General features: G+C 47.8%; 1 pseudogene across 1 annotated transcript; it reads left to right on the forward strand.

The window, feature by feature from the left end:
* The first annotated feature begins 3,932 nt into the window (after positions 1 to 3,932).
* LOC311149782 (transmembrane protein 236-like) lies at positions 3,933 to 22,381 on the forward strand (annotated as a pseudogene). Its single transcript has 4 exons — positions 3,933 to 4,353; positions 4,991 to 5,063; positions 7,116 to 7,239; positions 21,669 to 22,381. The product of its transcript is annotated as a transmembrane protein 236-like (transcript).
* The last annotated feature ends 478 nt before the right edge of the window (positions 22,382 to 22,859 follow it).

A 22,859-nucleotide genomic window follows, 5' to 3' on the forward strand; every position in this document is an offset into this window, starting at 1 on the left:
CCAACCGTGAAGCATGGAGGTGGAAACATCATTCTTTGGGGATGCTTTTCTGCAAAGGGGACAGGACGACTGCACCGTATTGAAGGGAGGATGGATGGGGCCATGTATCGCGAGATCTTGGCCAACAACCTCCTTCCCTCAGTAAGATCATTGAAGATGGGTCGTGGCTGGGTCTTCCAGCATGACAACGACCCAAAACAAACAGCCAGGGCAACTAAGGAGTGGCTCCGTAAGAAGCATCCAGTCTCCAGACCTGAACCCAATAGAAAATCTTGGAGGGAGCTGAAAGTCCGTATTGCCCAACGACAGCCCCGAAACCTGAAGGATCTGGAGAAGGTCTGTATGGAGGAGTGGGTCAAAATCCCTGCTGCAGTGTGTGCAAACCTGGTCAAGACCTACAGGAAACGTATGATCTCTGTAATTGCAAACAAAGGTTTCTGTACCAAATATTAAGTTCTGCTTTTCTGATGTATCAAATACTTATGTCATGCAATAAAATGCAAATTAATTACTTAAAAATCATACAATGTGATTTTCTGGAATTTTGTTTTAGATTCCGTCTCTCACAGTTGAAGTGTACCTATGATAAAAATTACAGACCTCTACATGCTTTGTAAGTAGGAAAACCTGCAAAATCGGCAGTGTATCAAATACTTGTTCTCCCCACTGTAGACCACATGGAGAATTTAAAAAGTCCGATTTTTTATATGAATAAATTCTTGCTAAAGTGCCAAAATTCTACATTTTGACATGTCCCTCCGTGCACCCTCTGTGATTTTGAGGAAGATTTTAACCCACTTAACCCCAACACTTCTCCAAGTTTTCACCATCATTGTAAAGCCCTAGTTATTTTGTTGCTTTGACAAAGTCATTTCTGAAGATTGTTATTTGTTTAATCTGATCAGTGATTCATTTATGTCTGTCCCTCATTTTAAGGTCAACCTGTTACGTGAACTGAACACTCATTTTTTTGGGTGAAACTATTCCTTTTAAAAACATTTATTTCAAAAGAAACATTAAACATCTAATAGTCAAATCATAGTGTAAAAGCAGGTGAGCTGGGTCTACTCTTTTCAGCAATGTTCAGGTGTTTTGTGGTGGGAAACTGAGCGGGTCAACCCTGTTACCCAAAGATAGACAGGCTAGAAATGTTTTAACAATTGAAATGTTTTTGTGAAGCTTGCATTAAATTGCCACTCCCAGTTGCACACAACAAGCTTCCTTTTCCCCTGTCACAAGGGGATTTATAGCTGATTTAAGATGAATCGTCAACCCTGCTACGGTCAACCCTGTTACTTTATGTAAAATAATAAATAACGGTTACTTCTCTGAAAATGTTGAGCTGTCAAGAGGTGTAAAACAAGGTTGCCCTCTGTCACCATACCTATTTGTTATGGCCATTGAAGTGTTAGATCCAATCAGATCCAATGATAACATTAAGGGGCTAAAAATGAATGGTTAACCTGGATCATTTCTCCAGTTTCTCTGGACTAAAACCCAACTATGATAAGTGTACTATATTACAGATTGGGTCTGTAAAAGATACAAACTTTAAATTGCCATGTGGTCTCCTGATTAAATGGGTGGATGGGGAAATTGATGTGCTTGGTGTACATATCCGGGAAAAGACTAACGATCTTGCAACTATTAACTTTCATAGTAAACTTAGCAAAATAGATAGGATCTTGAAACTGTGGAGAGGGAAACACCTGTCCATCTACAGGAAAATTACCCTGATTAATTCCCTTGTGATATCGCAGTTTACATATCTTTTCATGGCTCTACCGACTCCAGGATAATATTTTTTCAAGTAATGTGAGAAAATAATATTTCATTTGATCTGAAATGGCAAACCAGACAAAGTTAAACAGGCATATTTATGTAGCGAACATGAGTTTGGAGGGTAAAAATGAGTAAATATTAAGGAATTAAACCTCTCACTTAAAGCCTCCATTATATCTAAATTATATCTAAATCCAAACTGCATGTTTTTATTTAACCTTTTACTGCAGTGGGCTAAATCAGGGTCACACTGAGTGTTTATTGGTAGTTTTACACAAATCTACTTTGAAACAAAAGCATAAACCTCACACATATGGTTATGGGCGTAAAAAAAAGAAGACACCTGTACCATGTCAGATATAGAGTTGACATGTATACAATTTTGAGTTTGCATTCCAATATTACACTTTATATACATCACAGACTGAAATATAACAAAACTGTTTGACATAGAAACACCAGATTTTCGTTGTTTAAAAAAATTAAATAATGTTGATTAATTATGAGATTATGAAAAATATTAATAATAGTCCACCCATGAGGCCACTAGATAATTTAACTGCAGGAAAGGGCTACCCTCTTGAGGTGGGAAAACTTGTTTTTTATAAAGTTGAACATGTGCTCTTTATGACAGAATGTAAAAATTAGGTGAAATCAAACTTTTTTAGGGACCAAGTACACTTCCCAAAAGGCACCGAATTGGTGGAACGCCTCATTAACCTCTGAAATTGATAGCCAGCATGCACGCTCAGCAGAATACAACCAGGGGGGTAATTAACTTTTGATTTATACAGTGTATTTGTATTTTAGCTGTATACCTCACCACCAGTAAAGGGTCACTGGAGAGTAACCTGATGCTTGTAAATGCAATTGGGAGTCGAGCCATATTTGCCATTTGATCCAAGCACAATGTTTGCGTTAGATGGTAATCTCAACGTCTGCCCAGTGCAGACTGTATGTGGGGGAGGACCAGTCAGTGCGTATAAATACATTTCATTATTATAGGTTAATTTGCATGGTTAGGTTCACGACTACAGATTGCCTGTCGGATTATCTCTCTCATAGCTTCTTGTATATCAGTCAGATAGAGTTACTCTTTATTAGGATTTTATTTGTCATTTACTAATCTGCATTCACAGTCCCCAGGTCCAGAACAAATTCAAGGAAAATAAAAAATACAGTATTATACAGAGCCATGAGTGCATGGAACTCCCTTCCATCTTATATAGCGCAAGTGAACAGCAAACCTGGTTTAAAAAAACTAATAAAGTAACACCTCACGGCACAACGCCTCTCCTCCATGTGACCTACTTGTTGTGTGTATGTACTGACATGTATGTGTAACTGATACATGCACACACACACTACATGTTCATGTTTTTAAATGTATGTAAATTGTAAAGTATTTTGTAAGACTAGCTGTCACAATTGGCATCGGCTAATGAGAGCCGAATAAATCAAATCAAATAATTCACTACTAATGTAATTCCATTTCTCTTCAGTAACACTTGATTGAGCTTGTCTTCAAAGTTTACTCTCTCCCTCTCTTTTCATCTCTCTCTCACCTTTCTCTTCTTCCAGGCTCTCTATTCCTCCCTCCTTCCCTTGTGCTTGTTCTCTTCCTGTCTCCCCTACACTCATTTCAGTCTGGTCTGGACGGGGATACATCATCTATACATCTCTTTTACAGTATCAGAAAACACGCTTCTTGAGACTGATGTTTTATGGCTTTTGGTTGCAGTCCAACACTGTGTTGTGCCGTACCACAAGATGGGGATGTGTAGTCATGGCAGAATGAACATGCAAATCACAGGACAGCCAAAGCATAAAGAGGGAGAGCTCTCTTTCTCTCTGCTAATTTAACATGGGACTGGGCGTGTTTGGTGTTATCATTAGATTATTCCATATGATTCTGCTCCATAGAGCTTTTCCTTTAGGTTTCACATCTCTTCCAAGGCTTCACCCTCTTTCTGAAAAATAATATCCTTGAAGGGCCAGAGAGAGAGAGCCAATTTGTTTGTAACCTCCATAAAGAGGTTAGAGGGGCAGTCGCATCACACCGTCACGGCTGGCGCCGATATAGGTAGACAATGCCTAGTGCAGTGTAAGCAAACGGCAGAGCAGTGAGCTGGGGCTGTAGCGTGTGGAAAATGCTAGTGGACACAAACAATAAAGCGGGCCCAGGCCTGACCAGCCCTCAGAGGGTCGCTTCACTGCGATAACAGCCCCCTCTCTCCCTCCCTCCCTCCCTCTCTTCTTTCTTTTTTTCAGTGCCCCCCAGCACAGGGGCTGCCGCAGCATGGCCTCGGGGAGGACGCTGAAGTTCGCCCTGTGCGAGGTGCTGCAGTTCGCAGGCCTGTGTGTGCCGCTCTTCATCGTCATGCAGAGGTTCGCCCTCATCGTGGCGCGGGTCAAGAGTGTGGCGCAGCCGCCCGGAGACGCGAGCACTGCCTACTGGCTCATCGTGGCCTCCTCCATCGCCTATGTCACCTCCACTGCCCTGCTGGTCTGGGTGCCCATGAAGTACATGGTGTTCATGAATAATACGTTTCTTGTCGGGAGGAAGAAATGGTGAGTGTCTGTCTGGCTTGTCTGGTCTGTGGCCTAGCTGGGAATCCACTGGGTCTAAGCTAGGAGCTAGGAGCTGTGATATAACAGCACAGTGTTTTCTGGAGCAGAGCCTTGGGGTGTTGTAATGGCTGCCTGGTCTGTGTGGCGTGAACCTGACCTGTAGCTGTGCTGTGTCCGAGTCTCGACTGGCCTGCAATTGATTTGGCCATATCCATTTCCAAATGCATCGATATTTTCATTTTTCAAAACCTCTAGCCTATAACTCAGACTATCACTCCTTTATCTATCGAGCCTCCTGAGTGGCGCAGTGGTCTAAGGCACTGCATTGCAGTGCTAACTGTGCCACTAGAGATCCTGGTTTGAATCCAGGCTCTGTCGCAGCCGGCCGCGACCGGGAGACTCATGGGCGGCGCACAATTGGCCCAGCGTCGTCCAGGGTAGGGGAGGGAATGGCCGGCAGGGATGTAGCTCAGTTGATAGAGCATGGCGTTTGCAATGCCAGGGTTGTGGGTTCGATTCCCACGGGGGGCCAGTATAAAAAAATATGTATTCACTGTAAGTCGCTCTGGATAAGAGCGTCTGCTAAATTACGTAAATGTAAATTTATCTCCATTCTCTCTCTGTCTCTCTCTCTCAGGAGGCCGGTGGCCCTGGTCTATTTGATCCTTTCCACATTACCCTGCTTTGCCTTTCTCATCGCCAGCTCAGAGGTAAACCATGTGACCCCAGTAGTATCCATAATTTGTTTATGCCCGTCTCAATGTGTCTATGTTTGAACATTGACACTCGACCTGTTGGTTACCTCTCTGAAATGAGAGGGACACTTTCAGAGAGACATTCTAAGTCAGAGGTATTCACATCCAGGCTTTGAGGTCTGCAGTACTGCTAGTTTTCAGTCCCCCCCCCCCCCCCCCCGGTAGTTGATTAATAGATTAATGCCATTGAGTAGCCCGAGAGTGCACTTACCTGATGTACCAGGTCTAAATCAGTCCCTGATTGGAGCCGAGGAACGATGAAAACAAGTAGACGTCAATGTCTGGATTGTACTACTCCACTTCTATGTCATTCTACTGTATGTCTAGATCAGGGATGGGCAACTGGCAGCCCCCCCCCCAACTCAGTCGGGGTCTCAATTTACTGTTGAGAGTTATAATAATAGAATACACAACGTGCAATTTCGAAATTTGTTTGTGCATCAGCAGTCACTCAATTAGCCCATGTCAGCTATTTTTATTTATAAGTTAGCTAGCCACTAGACTATCTAAACTTGTAGTAAGCATGGTCGAATTACCGACCGAGATGGGGCCCAAATGTTTGCCGATATTATCATATTAATATCGGCAAACATTTGCCTCCAAAATGTGTAGAATTGCATGAAATTAGTTATTAAATGGCATTTTTTGCTGTCACAAGGGGGGCCGCTAAAATGTTTTGCTCACAGGGGGGCCCACGAGCCACTGCGCAGACACACGAGCCACTGCGGCCCCTCATGATAAGTTCCGTTTTTTTGTGGCCCCCACCCCCATCAAACTTGCCCATCCCTTGTCTAGATGATTCCATGCACATCAAACCCTACTACGCAGAATGCAGACTGTAGTCTACCTATTCTACCATTATGGCACCACCACAGCATTATGAAAGTTCCTTGAAGTGCAGTGTCATAGCAGGGTTCTAATGAGAGAGGAGGGGGTAAAGGTGATGAGTGGAGAGGAACAGTTGGGTTCTCAGGGGAGCAATCTACAGCCCTATGACCAAGGAGCAACTGATAAGCAGCTGAGTTCCTCTTCCTGTCCCAGCCACCCTGGTCACATTGGCTGTCTGTCTGGCACTTTCCCACTTCCTTTCTGTGTTGTGCCCACCTCCTATTAGATGTCTATGAGGCACTTTCTAGAGGTTCCTAAAGGTCCAGGGGTGACTCAGGTCCTTGGTTTATCTACTCTCTTTTACATAAGAGAAGCCATAAATTCAGCCCAGTCTCTTTTGTTCTGTGTCCTGTAGAGTACATACCAGAGCTAAGTGATTAGCCCACTAACCAAGTGTCACAGAGGGTATACACTGAGTGTACAAAACATTAGGAACACCTTCCTAATATTGAGTTGCACCTCCCTCTTTGCCTTCAGAACAGCCTCAATTCGTCGGGGCATGGACTCTACAAGGTGTCGAAAGCGTTCCACAAGGATGCTGGCCCATGTTGACTCCAATGCTTCCCACAGTTGTGTCAAGTTGGCTGGATGTCCTTTGGGTGGTGGACTGTTGTTGATACACACAGGAAACTGTTGAGCTTGAAAAACCCAGCAGCGTTGCAGTTCTTGACACACTCAAACTGGTGCACCTGGCATCTACTACCATACCCCCTTCAAAGGCACTTTCATATTTTGTCTTGCCCGTTCACCCTCTGAATGGCACACATACACAATCCATGCCTCAATCGTCTCAAGGCTCAAAAATCGTTCTTTAACCTGTCTCTGCCCCTTCATCTACACTGATTGAAGTAGATTTAACAGGTGACATCAATAAGGGATCATTGCTTTCACCTGGATTCACCTGGTCATTCTATGTCATGGAAAGAGCAGGAGTTCCTAATGTTTTGTACACTCAGTGTATAGCACTCATAGGGTTGTATGTAGTGTTTGGAGAAGGTTTGGAGGGGAAGTCAAGCTGGTAAATGACTGGCACATGACGGTTTCATTAGATCACAATCAGAGCTAGCATTGTAGTCTGATTTGAATCACAGATTGGTTTTGATCGTTGTTTTCTCTCAGGTGCAGATCAATAACAGTATAAGACAGGACACGTTTGCAGAGCTCCCCGTGTCGTTGGTGCTCTTCTCTCTCATCTGCATTGATATTGTGGAGAGGATCCGCCACTGTCGACTCACTGGACACGGTGAGAATACAAAGCTCTGCATTAAACACACATGTTTAAGTGAACACTGTGTCACGCTCTGGCTCCGGGACTTTGTATGTTGAGCCAGGGTGTGTTCGTTTCGTGGTGTTCTGTTTGGTTGGGTTGTTCTATGTGGTTGTATTTCTTTGTTTGGATGAGTGACTCCCAATCAGAGGTAACGAGTGTCAGCTGTTGGCTCGTTGTCTCTGATTGGGAGCCATATTTAAACTGTCTGTTTTCACCTTGTGTTTGTGGGTTTTTGTTCCGTGTTCAGTCAGTGTTACTGTGGACTTCACGATCGTGTTTTGTTTTGTACTTGTGCTTTAACTAATTAAAGTCATGTTCGTTTCACACGCTGCGCCTTGGTCCACTCCTTACCCAGACGATCGTGACAGAAAAACCCACCATACAACGACCAAGCAGCGTGTCCAGACGGAGGCAGACTGGACATGGGAGGAAGCGCCGGGAAAGGAGATAGAGAGGCTGGCGATGGCCCAGGTGGGCAAAGTGTGGTCCTGGGAGGACATGCTCGGGGGCAAGGGACCTTGGGGTAGGATCAAGGCCCTGGCGCGAGAGGAGCAGCGGCGTCAGCAGTGCCATCGTCGGACGGAGGAGAGGCACCCCCAAGAATTTTTTAGGGGGGGGCACACGGCATGGGCGACTGGGCAGCAGGAGGCTGCCACAGGGCGAAATAGGAGAAGAGGAGAGAAGGCCACCGGGTTACGGGAGCCATTGGCGAGAGGAGGGAAGGAAGTCGTAGAGGCACGGCGAGAGGGACTGAGGTGGATTGCCAGTCCGGTCCGGCCCGTTCCTGATCCCCGTTTAAAGCCAGTGGTGTGTGTTCCCAGTACGGTCCGGCCTGTCCCTGCTCCACGCACCAAACCTACGGTGTGCGTCGACAGCCCTGCCCTGTCTGTTCCTGCTCCACGCACCAAGTCTACGGTGTGCGTCGACAGCCCTGCCCGGCCTGTTCCTGCTCCACGCACCAAGTCTACGGTGTGCGTCGACAGCCCTGCCCGGCCTGTTCCTGCTCCACGCACCAAGTCTACGGTGTGCGTCGACAGCCCTGCCCGGCCTGTTCCTGCTCCACGAACCAAGTCTACGGTGTGCGTCGACAGCCCTGCCTGGCCTGTTCCTGCTCCACGCACCAAGTCTACGGTGTGCGTCGACAGCCCTGCCCGGCCTGTTCCTGCTCCACGCACCAAGTCTACGGTGTGCGTCGACAGCCCTGCCCGGCCTGTTCCTGCTCCACGCACCAAGTCTACGGTGTGCGTCGACAGCCCTGCCCGGCCTGTTCCTGCTCCACGCACCAAGTCTACGGTGTGCGTCGACAGCCCTGCCCGGCCTGTTCCTGCTCCACGCACCAAGTCTACGGTGTGCGTCGACAGCCCTGCCCGGCCTGTCCCTGCTCCACGCACCAAGCCTACGGGGTGCGTCGCCAGCCCTGCCCGGCCTGTTCCTGCTCCACGCACCAAACCTACGGTGTGCGTCGCCAGCCCAGCCCGGTCTGTTCCTCCTCCACGCACCAAGCCTACGGGGTGCGTCGTCAGCCCGGCCCGGCCTGTCCCTGCTCCACGCACCAAACCTACGGTGTGCGTCGCCAGCCCTGTCCGGCCTGTTCCTGCTCCACGCACTAAGCCTACGGTGTGCGTCGCCAGCCCAGCCCGGCCTGTTCCTGCTCCACGCACCAAGCCTACGGGGTGCGTCGTCGGCCTGGTCCAGCTCGTTCCTGCTACTCGCACCAAGCCAAGGGTGCGAGTCGTCAGCCTGATCCAGCCCATTCCTGCTACTCGCACCAAGCCAAGGATGCGAGTCGTCAGCCTGGTGAGGTCCGTTCCGGCTCCACGCACCAAGCCAAGGGTGCGTATCGTCAGCCAGGTCCGGTCCGTTCCTGCCTCACGCGCCAAGCCAGGGGTGCGCGTCGTCAGTCCGGTGCCTGATCAGGTCAGCTACTCCACTACGGAGTTTGAGCAATCCGTTCCGTCTATGTCCGGTCCAAATCCAGCCAGCGGGGTCAGACCGGACCGGGGGCGCTACGGGGGGATTGTGGAAGGGTGGTGGTCAAGCCCGGAGCCGGAGCCGCCTCCGAGGAGAAATGCCCACCCAGCCCTCCCCTGTTTGGGGTTTTGAGGCGCGGTCGCAGTCCGCGCCTTTAGGGGGGGGGTACTGTCACGCTCTGGCTCCGGGACTTTGTATGTTGAGCCAGGGTGTGTTCGTTTCGTGGTGTTCTGTTTGGTTGGGTTGTTCTATGTGGTTGTATTTCTTTGTTTGGATGAGTGACTCCCAATCAGAGGTAACGAGTGTCAGCTGTTGGCTCGTTGTCTCTGATTGGGAGCCATATTTAAACTGTCTGTTTTCACCTTGTGTTTGTGGGTTTTTGTTCCGTGTTCAGTCAGTGTTACTGTGGACTTCACGATCGTGTTTTGTTTTGTACTTGTGCTTTAACTAATTAAAGTCATGTTCGTTTCACACGCTGCGCCTTGGTCCACTCCTTACCCAGACGATCGTGACACACTGGCTAGCTACTCAACCTGGTCTCAGGGCAATTCGTTGAATTTGGTATGTAAATTAGCAACCTCCATTTAGAAAGATACACTCCATGACCAAAAGTATGTGGACACCTGCTCGTCGAACATCTAATTCCAAAATCATGGGCATTAATATGGAGTTGGTCCTCCTTTTGCTGCTATAACAGCCACCACTCTTCTGGGAAGGCTTTCCACTAGATGTTGGAAAATTGCTGTGGGGACTTGCTTCCATTCAGTCACAAGAGCATTAGTGAGGTCGGGCACTGATGTTGGGCGATTAGGCCTGGCTCCACGTTCCAATTCATCCCAAAGGTGTTTGATGGGGTTGAGGTCAGGGCTCTGTGCAGGCCAGTCAAGTTCTTCCACACCGATCTCGACAAATCATTTCTGTATGGACCTTGCTTTGTGCACAGGGCATTGTCATGCTGAAACAGGAAAGTGCCTTCTCCAAACTGTTGTCACAAAGTTGGAAGCACAGAATCATCTAGAATGTCATTGTATGCTGTAGTGTTATGATTTTCCTTCACCGGAACTAAGGGGCCTAGCCTGAACCATGAGAAACAGCCCCAGACCATTATTCCTCCTCCACCAAACTTTACAGTTGGCACTATGCATTGGGGCAGGTAGCGTTCTCCTGGCATCAGCCCAGATTTGTCTGTCGGAGTGCCAGATGGTGAAGCGTGGTTCATCACTCCAGAGAACGCATTTCCACTGCTCCAGAGTCTACCCGACACTTGGCATTCCGCATGGAGATCTTAGGCTTGTGTGCGGCTACTCGGCCATGGAAACCCATTTCATAAAGCTCTCAACGAACAGTTCTCGTGCTGACCTTGCTTCCAGAGGCAGTTTTGAACCTGGTAGTGAGTGTTGCAACCAAGGACAGACGCTTTTTTACATGCTAAGCGCTTCAGCACTCGGCGGTCCCGTTCTGTGAGCTTGTGTGGCCTACCACTTCGCGGCTGAGTCGTTGTTCCTCCTAGACATTTCCACTTCACAATAATAGCACTTACATTTGACTGCGGCAGCTCTAGCAAGGCAGAAATTTGACGAACTGACTTGTTGGAAAGGTGGCATCGTATGACGGTGTCACGTTGAAAGTCACTGAGCTCTTCAGTAATGCCATTCTATTGCCAATGTTTTTCTATGGAGATTGCATGGCTGTGTGCTCGATTTTATACACCTGTCAGCAACGGGTGGGGCTGAAATAGTCCAATCCACTAATTTGAAGGGGTGTCCACATACTTTTGTATATGTAGTGTATATTACGTTACGTTGTGAATGGAATAGCGGTCATACAATATCATACAAATTAGAGGACGTATAGTATAATACTTCTTGCTCGGTCGTACGATAGCATGTGAATTGGTTGACATAGTATTATTCGTCTTTCTCTGAAATCATGTTGCTTGTTGCATTGTAACAAGAAATGAGAATTACAGGGAGAATTGGTGGTTAGGAGAACTAACGACAAAGGTTAGGATAATCTATGTGAGGGGTTAGGAGAATTAGGTTAAGGTTAGGAAAAGGGTTAGGGGAAGGATAAGCTAAAAGCTACAGTTGTCCCTGACGCGAGTGGAACATGCTACCTTTGGATTGCTAGAACGTCGCGGTATATGCTCGCCCATCCTCCCGACCAACTTCCCTACTTTCGTTTCTGTCGAAAGTAACTAGACCATTAGTACATATCATACGTCTTGTAGGTGTACATAAATACGTATAGTATGCTTCATATGGATCTGAGGCCAGGCTGAGCTACTGTAGCATCTACTGAACCGAACATTACACGATCCACTGCCAACTCACTGAGCGCAACCTCTGTCACATGCAGCGGGACCATAGTGTAATTTCATGACGACAACAATACTCACACTATCAGGGGATATGTTCTCTATCTCAGGAAACGAACAGGAAATTCTCTGTATGACCCACGAACAGATTTTTTGTAACAGTGCTGAATTGGCAAAAACCATGACGTTGTTCTAAGGACGGCTGTCATTTTCTTGGAATCCGTTTATTCGAGGAAATGGCCAGATCCAAAATGTTTATTGTCCTTTTCCACTGACCAGAAAGGCTATTGTACTATGGTCAAATATAGTGCCTATAGAGCAAAGAGAGAAAATCACTGTGTTGTGCTGTGTTCTACTCTGTTGGACTCTATGTCCCCACTGGGCACAAACAGGTTAAATCAACGTTGTTTTAATGTAATTTGTCAACGTACTGTGACGTGGAATCTATGTTTAAAGTACATTGGATTTGCAAAAAATAATAAACTGTTTTGAGGGTGAAATTTCAACCCGAGGATTATGTAATGCTGACCAATTTTCAACATAGACAAAATCTTGTATAAAATATGTTGATTTTGTACCTTTTGAAACAACGTCAGATCTTCAACATTATATCCACTATCAGAAAAAAAGCTATAAGCTTGGCAGCACCTCCTACTGGAGAATTTATCTATCTATAGCTACCCTTTGGTCTCCCATCCAGGGTTTCAGCCAAGCCCTGCTTAGATATTTATTTATTTATTTAACCTTTATTTAACCAGGTAAGCCAGTTGAGAACAAGTTCTCATTTACAACTGCAACCTGGCCAAGATAAAGCAAAGCAGTGCGATAAAAACAACAACACAGAGTTACATATGGGGTAAACAAAACATATAGTCACAAATACAACAGAAAATATATATACAGTGTGTGTAAATGTAGTAAGTTATGGAGGTAAGGCAATAAATAGGCCATAGTGCAAAATAGTTAAAATTTCGTATTAACACTGGAATGATAGATGTGCAAAAGTTTGTCACCTGACTACTACCAATGTGCTATCATGAGAATAATTATTGAGAATCCTCCACTTAAAATGGAGGATGTTGCTATTGGAGTAATTTCAAAGAGTAGGTTTAATTAAATGAAATGAAACCATACTTTATTAATCATACTGTATATAATTAATTATACTATTTAGGCCTATATAGAACAGCTATTGTTTCAATTCAACCCAGGATTCAACTAAAAATAGAGTTTCAAGCTTTAGTTGATTTCAAATGTAATCTACAAGTGAGTTATTAATATGTTGGATTCACATCTCCATCTCAAACAAAAATCTAAGTGAAAGAATAGGACTAAATTTAAAAAAATGATTTAAAGTGCATTTAAAGTTTGAATTGATTTAGTCCTATTTACAGTGCCTTGCAAAAGTATTCAGCCCCCTTGGCGTTTTTCCTATTTTGTTGCATTACAACTGTGTGCAATCTAAGTGTCACATGATCTCAGTATATATACACAACTGTTCTGAAAGGCCCCAGAGTCTGCAACACCACTAAGCAAGGGGCACCACCAAGCAAGCGGCACTGTGAAGACAAAGGAGCTCTCCAAACAGGTCAGGGACAAAGTTGTGGAGAAGTACAGATCAGGGTTGTGTTATAAAAAAATATCAGAAACTTTGAACATCCCAAGGAGCACCATTAAATCCATTATTCAAAAATGGAAAGAATATGGCACCACAACAAACCTGCCAAGAGAGGGCCACCCACCAAAACTCACGGACCAGGCAAGGAAGGCATTAATCAGAGAGGCAACAAAGAGACCAAAGATAACCCTGAAAGAGCTGCAAAGCTCCACAGCAGAGATTGGAGTATCTGTCCATAGGACCACTTTAAGCCGTACACTCCACAGAGCTGGGCTTTACGAAAGAGTGGCCAGAAAAAAGCCATTGCTTAAAGAAATAAATAAGCAAACACGTTTGGTGTTCACCAAAAGGCATGTGGGAGACCCCCCAAACATATGGAAGAAGGTACTCTGGTCAGATGAGACCAAGATTGAGCTTTTTGGCCATCAAGGAAAACGCTATGTCTGGCGCAAACCCAACACCTCTCATCACCCCGAGAACACCAGCCCTCCAGTGAAGCATGGTGGTGGCAGCATCATGCAGGGGGAATGTTTTTTTTCTCCATAAGTTTTCATCGGCAGGGACTGGGAAACTGGTCAGAATTGAAGGACTGATGGATGGCGCTAAATACAGGGAAATTCTTGAGGGAAACCTGTTTCAGTCTTCCAGAGATTTGAGACTGGGACGGAGGTTCACCTTCCAGCAGGACAATGACCCTAAGCATACTGCTAAAGCAATACTTGAGTGGTTTAAGGGGAAACATTTAAATGTCTTGGAATGGCCTAGTCAAAGCCCAGACCTCAATCCAATTGAGAATCTGTGGTATGACTTAAAGTTTGTTGTACACCAGCGGAACCCATCCAACTTGAAGGAGCTGGAGCAGTTTTGCCTTGGGCAAAAATCCCAGTGGCTAGATGTGCCAAGCTTATAGAGACATACCCCAAGAGACTTGCAGCTGTAATTGCTGCAAAAGGTGGCTCTACAAAGTATTGACTTTGGGGGAGTGAATAGTTATGCACGCTCAAGTTTTCAGTTTTTTTGTCTTATTTCTTGTTTGTTTCACAATAAAACATATTTTCCATCTTCAAAGTGGTAGGCATGTTGTGTTAATCAAATTATACAAACCCCCCCAAAATCAATTTTAATTCTAGGTTGTAAGGCAACAAAATAGGAAAAATGCCAAGGCGGGTGAATACTTTCGCAAGCCACTGTAGTCCTATTCTTTCTTTAAGATTATCTGACATTTTTGGTCCAACATGTAAATTATTAATTTATAGACAAACTGGAATTAAAGCCAGTCTAAGTCAGTGGCACAGATGGAACTATTCAAACAGAAGATACACTACACAGTACATACAAAAGTATTTGGACACCCCTTCAAATTGGTGGATTTGGCTATTTCAGCCACACCCTTTGCTGAAAGGTGTAAAGTGGAAACGTCTAGGAGCAACAACGGCTCAGCCGCAAAGTAGTAGGTCACACAAGCTCATAGAACGGGACCGCCGAGTGCTGAAGTGCGTAGCACGTAAAAATCGTCTGTCCTCGGGTGCAACACTCACTACCGAGTTCCAAACTGCTTCATGAAATGGGTTTCCATGGCCGAGCAGCCGCACACAAGCCTAAGATCACCATGCGCAACGCCAAGCGTCGGCTAGAGTGGTGTAAAGCTCACCGCCATTGGACTCTGGAGCAGTGGAAACGTGTTCACCATCTGGCACTCCGACAGACAAATCTGGGTTTGGCAGATGCCAGGAGAACGCTACCTGCCCCAATGCATAGTGCCAACTGTAAAGTTTGGTGGAGGAGGAATAATGGTCTGGGGCTGTTTTTCATGGTTCGGGTTAGGCCCCTTAGTTCCAGTGAAGGGAAATCTTAACACTACAACATACAATGACATTCTAGACGATTCTGTGCTTCCAACTTTGTGAACAAAACGAGGTCCATACAGAAATGGTTTGTTGAGATCGGTATGGAAGAACTGGACTGACCTGCACAAAGCCCTGACCTCAACCCCATCGAACACCTTTGGGATGAATTGGAACTCCGACTGCGAGCCAGGCCTAATCGCCCAACATCTGTGCCCGACCTTACTAATGCTCTCGTGGCTGAATGGAAGCAAGTCCCTGCAGCAATGTTCCAACATCTAGCGGAAAGCCTTCCCAGAATAGTGGAGGCTGTTATAGCAGCAAAGGGGGGACCAACTCAATATTAATGCCCATGATTTGGAATGAGATGTTCGACTTTTGGTCATGTAGTGAACATATCCTTAAAATGTTGATATTCGGTTGCATTGACAACCAAACACAATGCAATATCACTTTTGCAATAGAGCAAATAGTAGACAATTAGAAATCACTTAATGTATTTTTTCCCAATGTATAAACAAGTTTATTAGTCAATATATATTTTCATATTTGCGCTTTTAATATAAAGTTTATAAATATATTAAAAACTTTCAGAGTGAGAGTATCAGAACAACACTCTGGAAGGAGGCATTTCTCTCAAGCAGACATTCACAGCTAAGCTACAACAACATTTCTGACTCATTCTGCCACTCACTAGACAATTACTAGAAAAGAGGATGTCTCTGTTTTACAATCATGACCTTTCAGAGGAAAGAAATAAGGAAATGGCCAATCGTGAGGTCATTTGGGAATCTACCGCTCACATGAGACAGACTTCTGCAGAAGTGAGATTAGTAAAACAAAAAACAAAACAAAAACAATGGAATGGAATGATGAGATGAGGAGAGGCAGTGACTAGAAGGCCGGTGAGGACAACCGCCGAAGCCTGCCCGAACAAGGAAAGGAGAAAGCTTTGGAGGAAGTAATGACAGTACCCCCACCTTGACGTGCAGCTCCAGCAGCGCGCCGACACCGGCCTCGGGGACGGCCAGGAGGGCGCGGAGCAGGGCGAGCCGGATGGCGACGGTGGAAATCTCGCAACAGGGAGGGATCGAGGATATCCCTCACCAGGACCCAGCACCGCTCCTCCAGAACGTACCCCTCCCAATCCACGAGGTACTGAAGGCCCCCCACCCGACGCCTCGAATCCAGGACGGAGTACGCCGGGTCCACATCGATGTCCAGAGGGGGCAGAGGGACCTCCAGCACCTCAGACTCCTGGATCGGACCAGCCACCACCGGCCTGAGGAGAGACACATGAAAAGAGGGGTTAATACGGTAATCTGGAGGGTGTAGTAACCTACAGGTAACCTCGTTTATTCTCCTCAGGACTATGAACGGCCCCACAAACCACGGGATCAGCTTCCGGCAGGGCAGGCGGAGGGGCAGATTCCGGGTCGAGAGCCAGACCCGATCACCTGGTACAAAGACCGGGGCCTCACTGCTGTGGTGGTCAGCGTTGGCCTTCTGGCGACGCACAGCGCGCTGGAGGTGGATGTGAGCAGCATTCCACGTCTCCTCTGTATGCCGCAACCAGTCATCCCCCGCAGGAGCTTCGGTCTGGCTCTGATGCCACGGTGCCAGAACCGTCTGATAACCTAAAACACATTGAAATGGCGAGAGGTTAGTGGAGGAGTGGCGGAGAGAGTTCTGGGCATATTCGGCCCACGGCAAGAACACCGACCACTCCCCCAGCCGGTCCTGGCAGTAGAACCACAGAAACCAACCCACATTTTGATTCACCTGTTCCACCTTCCCATTAGACTCAGGGTGAAACCCAGAGGTAAGGCTGACCGAGACCCCCAGATGTTACATGAATGACTGGATGTGAACTGGGGACCCCGGTCAAACACTATGTCCTCTGCCACCCCGTAGTGCCGGAAGACGTGTTGTAAACAGGGCCTCCGTAGTCTGCAGGGCCGTGGGGAGACCGGGCAGAGGAAGGAGGCGGCAGGCTTTTGAAAAGCGATCCACAACGACCAGAATGGTGGTGTTACCCTGAGAGGCGCAGTGGTCTAAGGCACTGCATCGCATTGCTAGCTGTGCCATTAGAGATCCTGGTTCGTATCCAGGCTCTGTCGTAGCCGGCCGCGACCGGGAGACCCATGGGGCAGCACATAATTGGCCCAGCGTCGTCCAGGGTAGGGGAGGGAATGGCCCGCAGGGATATAGCTCAGTTGGTAGAGCATGGCGTTTGCAACGCCAGGGTTGTGGGTTCGATTCCCACGGGGGGCCAGTATGAAAAATAAAAATGTATCCACTCACTAACTTTAAGTCGCTCTGGATAAGAGAGTCTGCTAAATGACAAAAATGTAAATGTAGAGGGGAAGATCAGTGAGAAAGTCAATACACAGGTCGGCCCATGGCCGTTGTGGAAATGGTAAGGGCTGTAACTTACACACTGGGAGGTGCCTATTTGCCTTGCCCTGGGCGCACACCGAGCAGGAGGAGACATACACCCTCACGTCCTTAGCCAAGGTAGGCCACCAGTACTTTCTGGTCAGGCAGCGCACTGTACGGCCGATACCTGGGAGACCAGAGGAGTGGGACGTGTGTGCCCAATAGATTAGACGGTCACAGACAAGAGACGTTACATACTGCAGCCCAGCTGGACAGTGAGGTGGAGATGGCTCTGTGCGTAACGCCCGCTCTATGTCCGCGTCCATCGCCCATACTACCAGCACCACAATGCAGGAGGCCGAGAGTATGGGGGTGTTGTCAATTGGCCTCTCCTCTGTGTCGTACAGCCGTGACAGTGCGTCTGCCTTCACGTTCTTCGTACCAGGGATGTAAGATAGTGTAAAATCAAACTGGGTGAAGAATAGGGCCCACCTGGCCTGGCGCGGGTTCAGCCTCCTCGCTGCCCGGATGTACTCCAGGTTACGGTGGTTTCGCCCCCTCGAGCCAGTGCCTCCACACGGTCAGGGCTCTGACAACAGCCAACAGCTCCCGATCACCAACGTTGTAGTTCTGCTCCGCCGAGCTGAGCTTCTTGGAGAAGAAGGCACAGGGGCGGAGCTTGGGTGGTGTGCCTGAGCGTTTTAGATAGGACAGCGCCTATCCCTACCTCGGACGCATCCACCTCCACTACGAATGGTAGTGATGGATTGGGATGGGCAAGTACCGGGGGGTGAGGTGAACAGAACCATCAGGTTACTGAAGGCCTTGTCAGCCTCAGCAGACCAGCGGAGCCCACCCTTCAACAAAGATGTGATGGGAGCTGCGACCTTGCCAAAGCCCTGGATAAACCTCCGATAGTAGTTGGCAAAGCATATAAAGCTCTGCACCTCCTTTACCGTGGTTGGAGTCGGCCAATTACACACGGCTGTAATGCGATCTCCCTCCATCTCCACACCTGAGGTGGTAATGCGGTATCCAAGAAAGGAGACGGACTGTTGTAAAAACAGACACTTTTCTGCCTTGGCATAAAGGTACTGTTCCAACAGTTGGCCCAGTACTTTGCGATCCAGGGACACATGCTCGGCATGCGTAGCGGAATACACCAGAATGTCATCAATGTAGACTACTACATCGCGACCAAGCATGTCACGAAACACCTCGTTCACAAAGGACTGGAAGACGGATGGAGCATTCATCAAACCGTACGGCATCACCAGGTATTCGTAATGCTCCGTGGTTGTGCTGAATGCTGGCTTCCTCTCGTCCCCCTCTCGGACACGCACCATGTTGTACGTACTCCGAAGTTCTAATTTTGTGAGGAAGCGCGCCCCATGCATTGACTTGATTACCGATGGAATGAGGGGTAGAGGATAACTATAACGTATTGTCCCCTTGTTCAGTGCTCGGTAGTCAATGCACGGGCGCAGACCTCCGTCTTTGTTCTTCACAAAAAAGAAACTCGAGGAGGCGGGCGAAGTGGAGGGATGTATGAACCCGTAGCACAGGGACTCGGAGACGTATGTCTCCATCGCCTCCGTTTCAACCTGCGACAGGGGATACACATGACTCCTGGGAGGCACAGCGTCTACTCTGAGGTTTATCGCACTATCCCCCGACTGATGAGGTGGTAATTTGGTCGCCTGCATTTTGGAAAACACGTGCGCCAAATCGAGGTATTCTTGGGGAATGCACACGGTGGAGGTAGTGTCTGGACTTTCCACCATGGTTGCATCAATGGAAACACCTAGACACCTACCCTGACACTCTCGCGACCATCCCGTGAGAACCGTCTGCGGCCATGAAAAGGTGGGGTTGTGTAGTGCTAACCAGGGAAGACCTAACACAACAGGGAAATCAGGAGACTCAATAATAAAAAAGGTGACTTGCTCTCTATGGGCCTTGTGCGCAACCATAGTAACTGGTGCTGTATCTTCCCTAACTTCCCTAATGAACACGGACCCTAATGGTTGACTGTCAAGTGCTCTGATGGGGAGTGGAATGGATAGGGGAACCAATGTAATGCTTAGACTATGTGCAAATGACCTGTCCATAAAGTTCCCAGCTGCGACTGAATAGACCAGCGCCATACACTGGGGAACTACCGTTTAATCAGGGAAGTGGATGTGTAGGGTACAGTGCGCAGCAGAGGGCTCTGAACGAGTGTGGGTGTTTGATACCTGGGGTGATGCGAGAGCGCCCTGACTGCCGCCTCCAGACCCAAAAGAATGCTGACGACAGCATGCAGTGAAGTGTTCTCTCGTGCCACCAGAGTGACACTGGCGCTGTCGTCCGCTCTCCCGGATCGCCGCACCACCCAGCTCCATCCTCTCGTGATCCGGGTTGGGGGGTGGGGTGAAATGGGTAGGCCCCATCCAGGACGTCCTCGAGAAGCCAGCAGGTTGTCCAACTGGATGGCCATGTCCACCAGTTGATTAAAGGACAACGCGGTGTCACGGCAGGCTAGCTCCCTTCGGACGTCCTCTCGCAGATGGCACCGGAAGTGGTCGATGAGGGCCCGCTCGTTCCACCTGGACCCAGCCGCTAGAGTCCGAATCTCCAAGGCAAAGTCCTGCGCGGTCCTCGTCCCCTGTCTTAGGTGGACCAGCCGCTCGCCCGCCTCTCTACCCTCGGGCGGGTGATCGAAGACTATCCGGAAGAGGCGAGAGAACTCCCCGAAGTTGTCCAACGCGGCTCCTCCTTCACTCCAGACCGCGTTGGCCCACTCCAGGGCTTTCCCCGAGAGGCAGGAGACGAGGGCGGACACCTTCTCCCGCTCCGATGGAGCCGGGCTGATGGTTGAGAAGTATAACTCCAGTTGTAGGAGGAATCTCTGGCAGAGGGCAGCTGTCCTGTCGAAATCCCGTGGTCGGGATATATGAATCCCTCTGGGAAGCTGGGGTGTGGGTGGCTGGATCCGGTCGCTCAGCTGGTCCCGAAAGATCGGGTCCTCTCTTCTCCAGGCGTTGGACAACCTGGAGAACCCGATCCATCGCTTCTCCCAAGCTGGCTAGCATCGTCAAATGCTCCCGGACCTGTGCCACGACTCCAGGCATGTGCTCCTCTCCTGCAGACTCCATGTCTGGTGTGTGATTCTGTGATGAGGTGATGTCGATGGAGTCAGGCGCAGGAGGGTAAATCACAGAATAACAGGCTTTATTCCGCAAATACAGAGTTACGCAGTAATGCGTCAAAAAACACTCCAGTGTACAAAACAGCCGCACTGGAAAATACAAGGCACACAGGGAAATAACCCGGCGATACAAAATACACAGAGCTCCACCGAGCTTAACTATCCTCCACAATAAACAATCACACACAAAGACAACGGGGCAGAGGGAACACTTCTACAGGTATTGATGAGTGGATATGAACCATGTGTGTGTAATAAACAAGACAAAACCAATGGAATGATAAGATGAGGAGTGGCAGTGGCTAGAAGGCCGGTGACGACGACCGCCGAAGCCTGCCCGAACAAGGAGAGGAGGCAGCTTCAGAGGAAGTCGTGACACTATCCAAGAAGTAGATACATCTCAACCAAAGACAATTCAATATTACTTTTGTAATACAGTAAATGGCCTAAAGAGTAACACATTTAAAGGTTATTGTAACTATAGTGTCCTCTTAAGTAATCATAGAAAGTGTGCATATTCAAGACCGCATACAAAGGTCGCAGGTCTGTGGAGATCTTCACAATTGCTATAATAAAGAATCTCAAACAGCATTGATCATTTGCACTATGCATAGTGTATGTACTTTAAAGTAATCTCATCTGCAATACAGATCATTTGGTTGTGCTATAAAATGAAGCGCAGTGATAACACATTAAGGTGTTTTATAAATAAACAAAATATCTGACGTATTCCCATTTGAACATTGTTGTGCTTTTAAATGGTTGAAAGTGCAGTGATAACACATTTCGGTGACAACCAAACCAAAAATCAGACATTGTTTTTCCATTGAAATTTGGCCTTGCTTTTAGATGGTTGAAAGCATAGTGATAACACATTGGGAATTCAACAAACTTTTGGCTGTCTTTTTGAGTGAGTGAATGTAGGTTGTAATCTCATCGATCAACGTCTCAACCAAATATTACCCAGTTGTCCACGTTGAAATGACGTGGTGTGCTCAATGGGTCTGTGCCATAATGAGATGTTCTGATCTGGGTTGTTCTATCATGGCTAACATACCCATGTGCTGTTTTCTTTCCATCCAGCTAACGAATTGGACCGAGATGCTGAGATCCCTTCCACTGTCCTCACGAACGTAACCCCAGTGACACCGATAAACCCAGAAAACCCTGCGGCACCCGTAACGCCAGCTGTGCCCGGGCAACCTACACAACCAGGGCAACCTGGTAGACCAAATGGGCAGGACCAGAACCAGAACGAGGCAGGGTCTCGACCAGAGGCCAATGGGACACTCCAGGGGATGCCAGGTAACCAGATGCAAGGCAGACAGTTCAGCATCTCAGGCCTGAGCTCACGCTCGGCACGCTCGGCCAGCATGTCCGCGGACCGCGACGTCTCACCATACGCCTACACAGGCCCATTGCGCTTCCTGTGTGCCAGCGACGCCCGAGCCGAGGTGTTTGTGGACAGCTTTCTGTTCTGGATGGATACGGTGGAGATGGTGAGGGTGGCGGGGCACCCGGCCGTCTACTACTCGGGCTGGGTGTTCCCTATCTACATCTTCAGCTACCTGTCGTGCCTGCGGCTGATGGTCATGCCCCACAGTCCCCTGCTGTCGTCGTTAGGCGTGGCTCTGCAGGATCTGCCCTTCCTGTTCGTGCGTATCGGCCTCATCGCCTTCTTCGGCTTTGTAACGCCACTCCTCTACCTGATGAAGAACTTGCTTGTTTGTCTGGCCTTCATCTACTTCAACTTCATGACCAAGCTGAAGGTCTTCAACACCAAGAGGATGTTCTGATCTGAGCTGCCGGCCACAGATGAGAAAAAACCATGGACTACAATGGACTATATGACAGAGACTAAGGAGTCACCAAACCAAAGGAAGACAAAAACAACAACGGGCTCACACAGCGATGATAATTGGATGTTATGGAGAACATGAGAAGAATTGGAGAGGATTACTGTGTGCGGCACAGCAAAGAGAAATTGATCCATTTCATAATGATGATTCTGATGAAAGGAGGGACAGGACGACATTGTGGTGCTTTTTGCAAGTTAAAAGGGAACTCTTCGGCAATGTGTTCCCGTAAAGGGGAGGGATGACATTGACTGTCAGAGGATTATGTGTTGTCTCAGTGTTATCTTATTTCCTCCTTGTTCCAAGTTGTTTTTTTTACCCTCCAACTCCCCTTGCCCCCAACCTGAACGATGGCACTTTGAGAATGTAAGAAACCTGTCATGTCACTTCTTACAGATTTTATAACATAGAATATATG

This window comes from Coregonus lavaretus (assembly GCF_964263955.1).
Source record: "Coregonus lavaretus genome assembly, chromosome: 2".
Lineage (NCBI taxonomy): Eukaryota > Metazoa > Chordata > Actinopteri > Salmoniformes > Salmonidae > Coregonus > Coregonus lavaretus.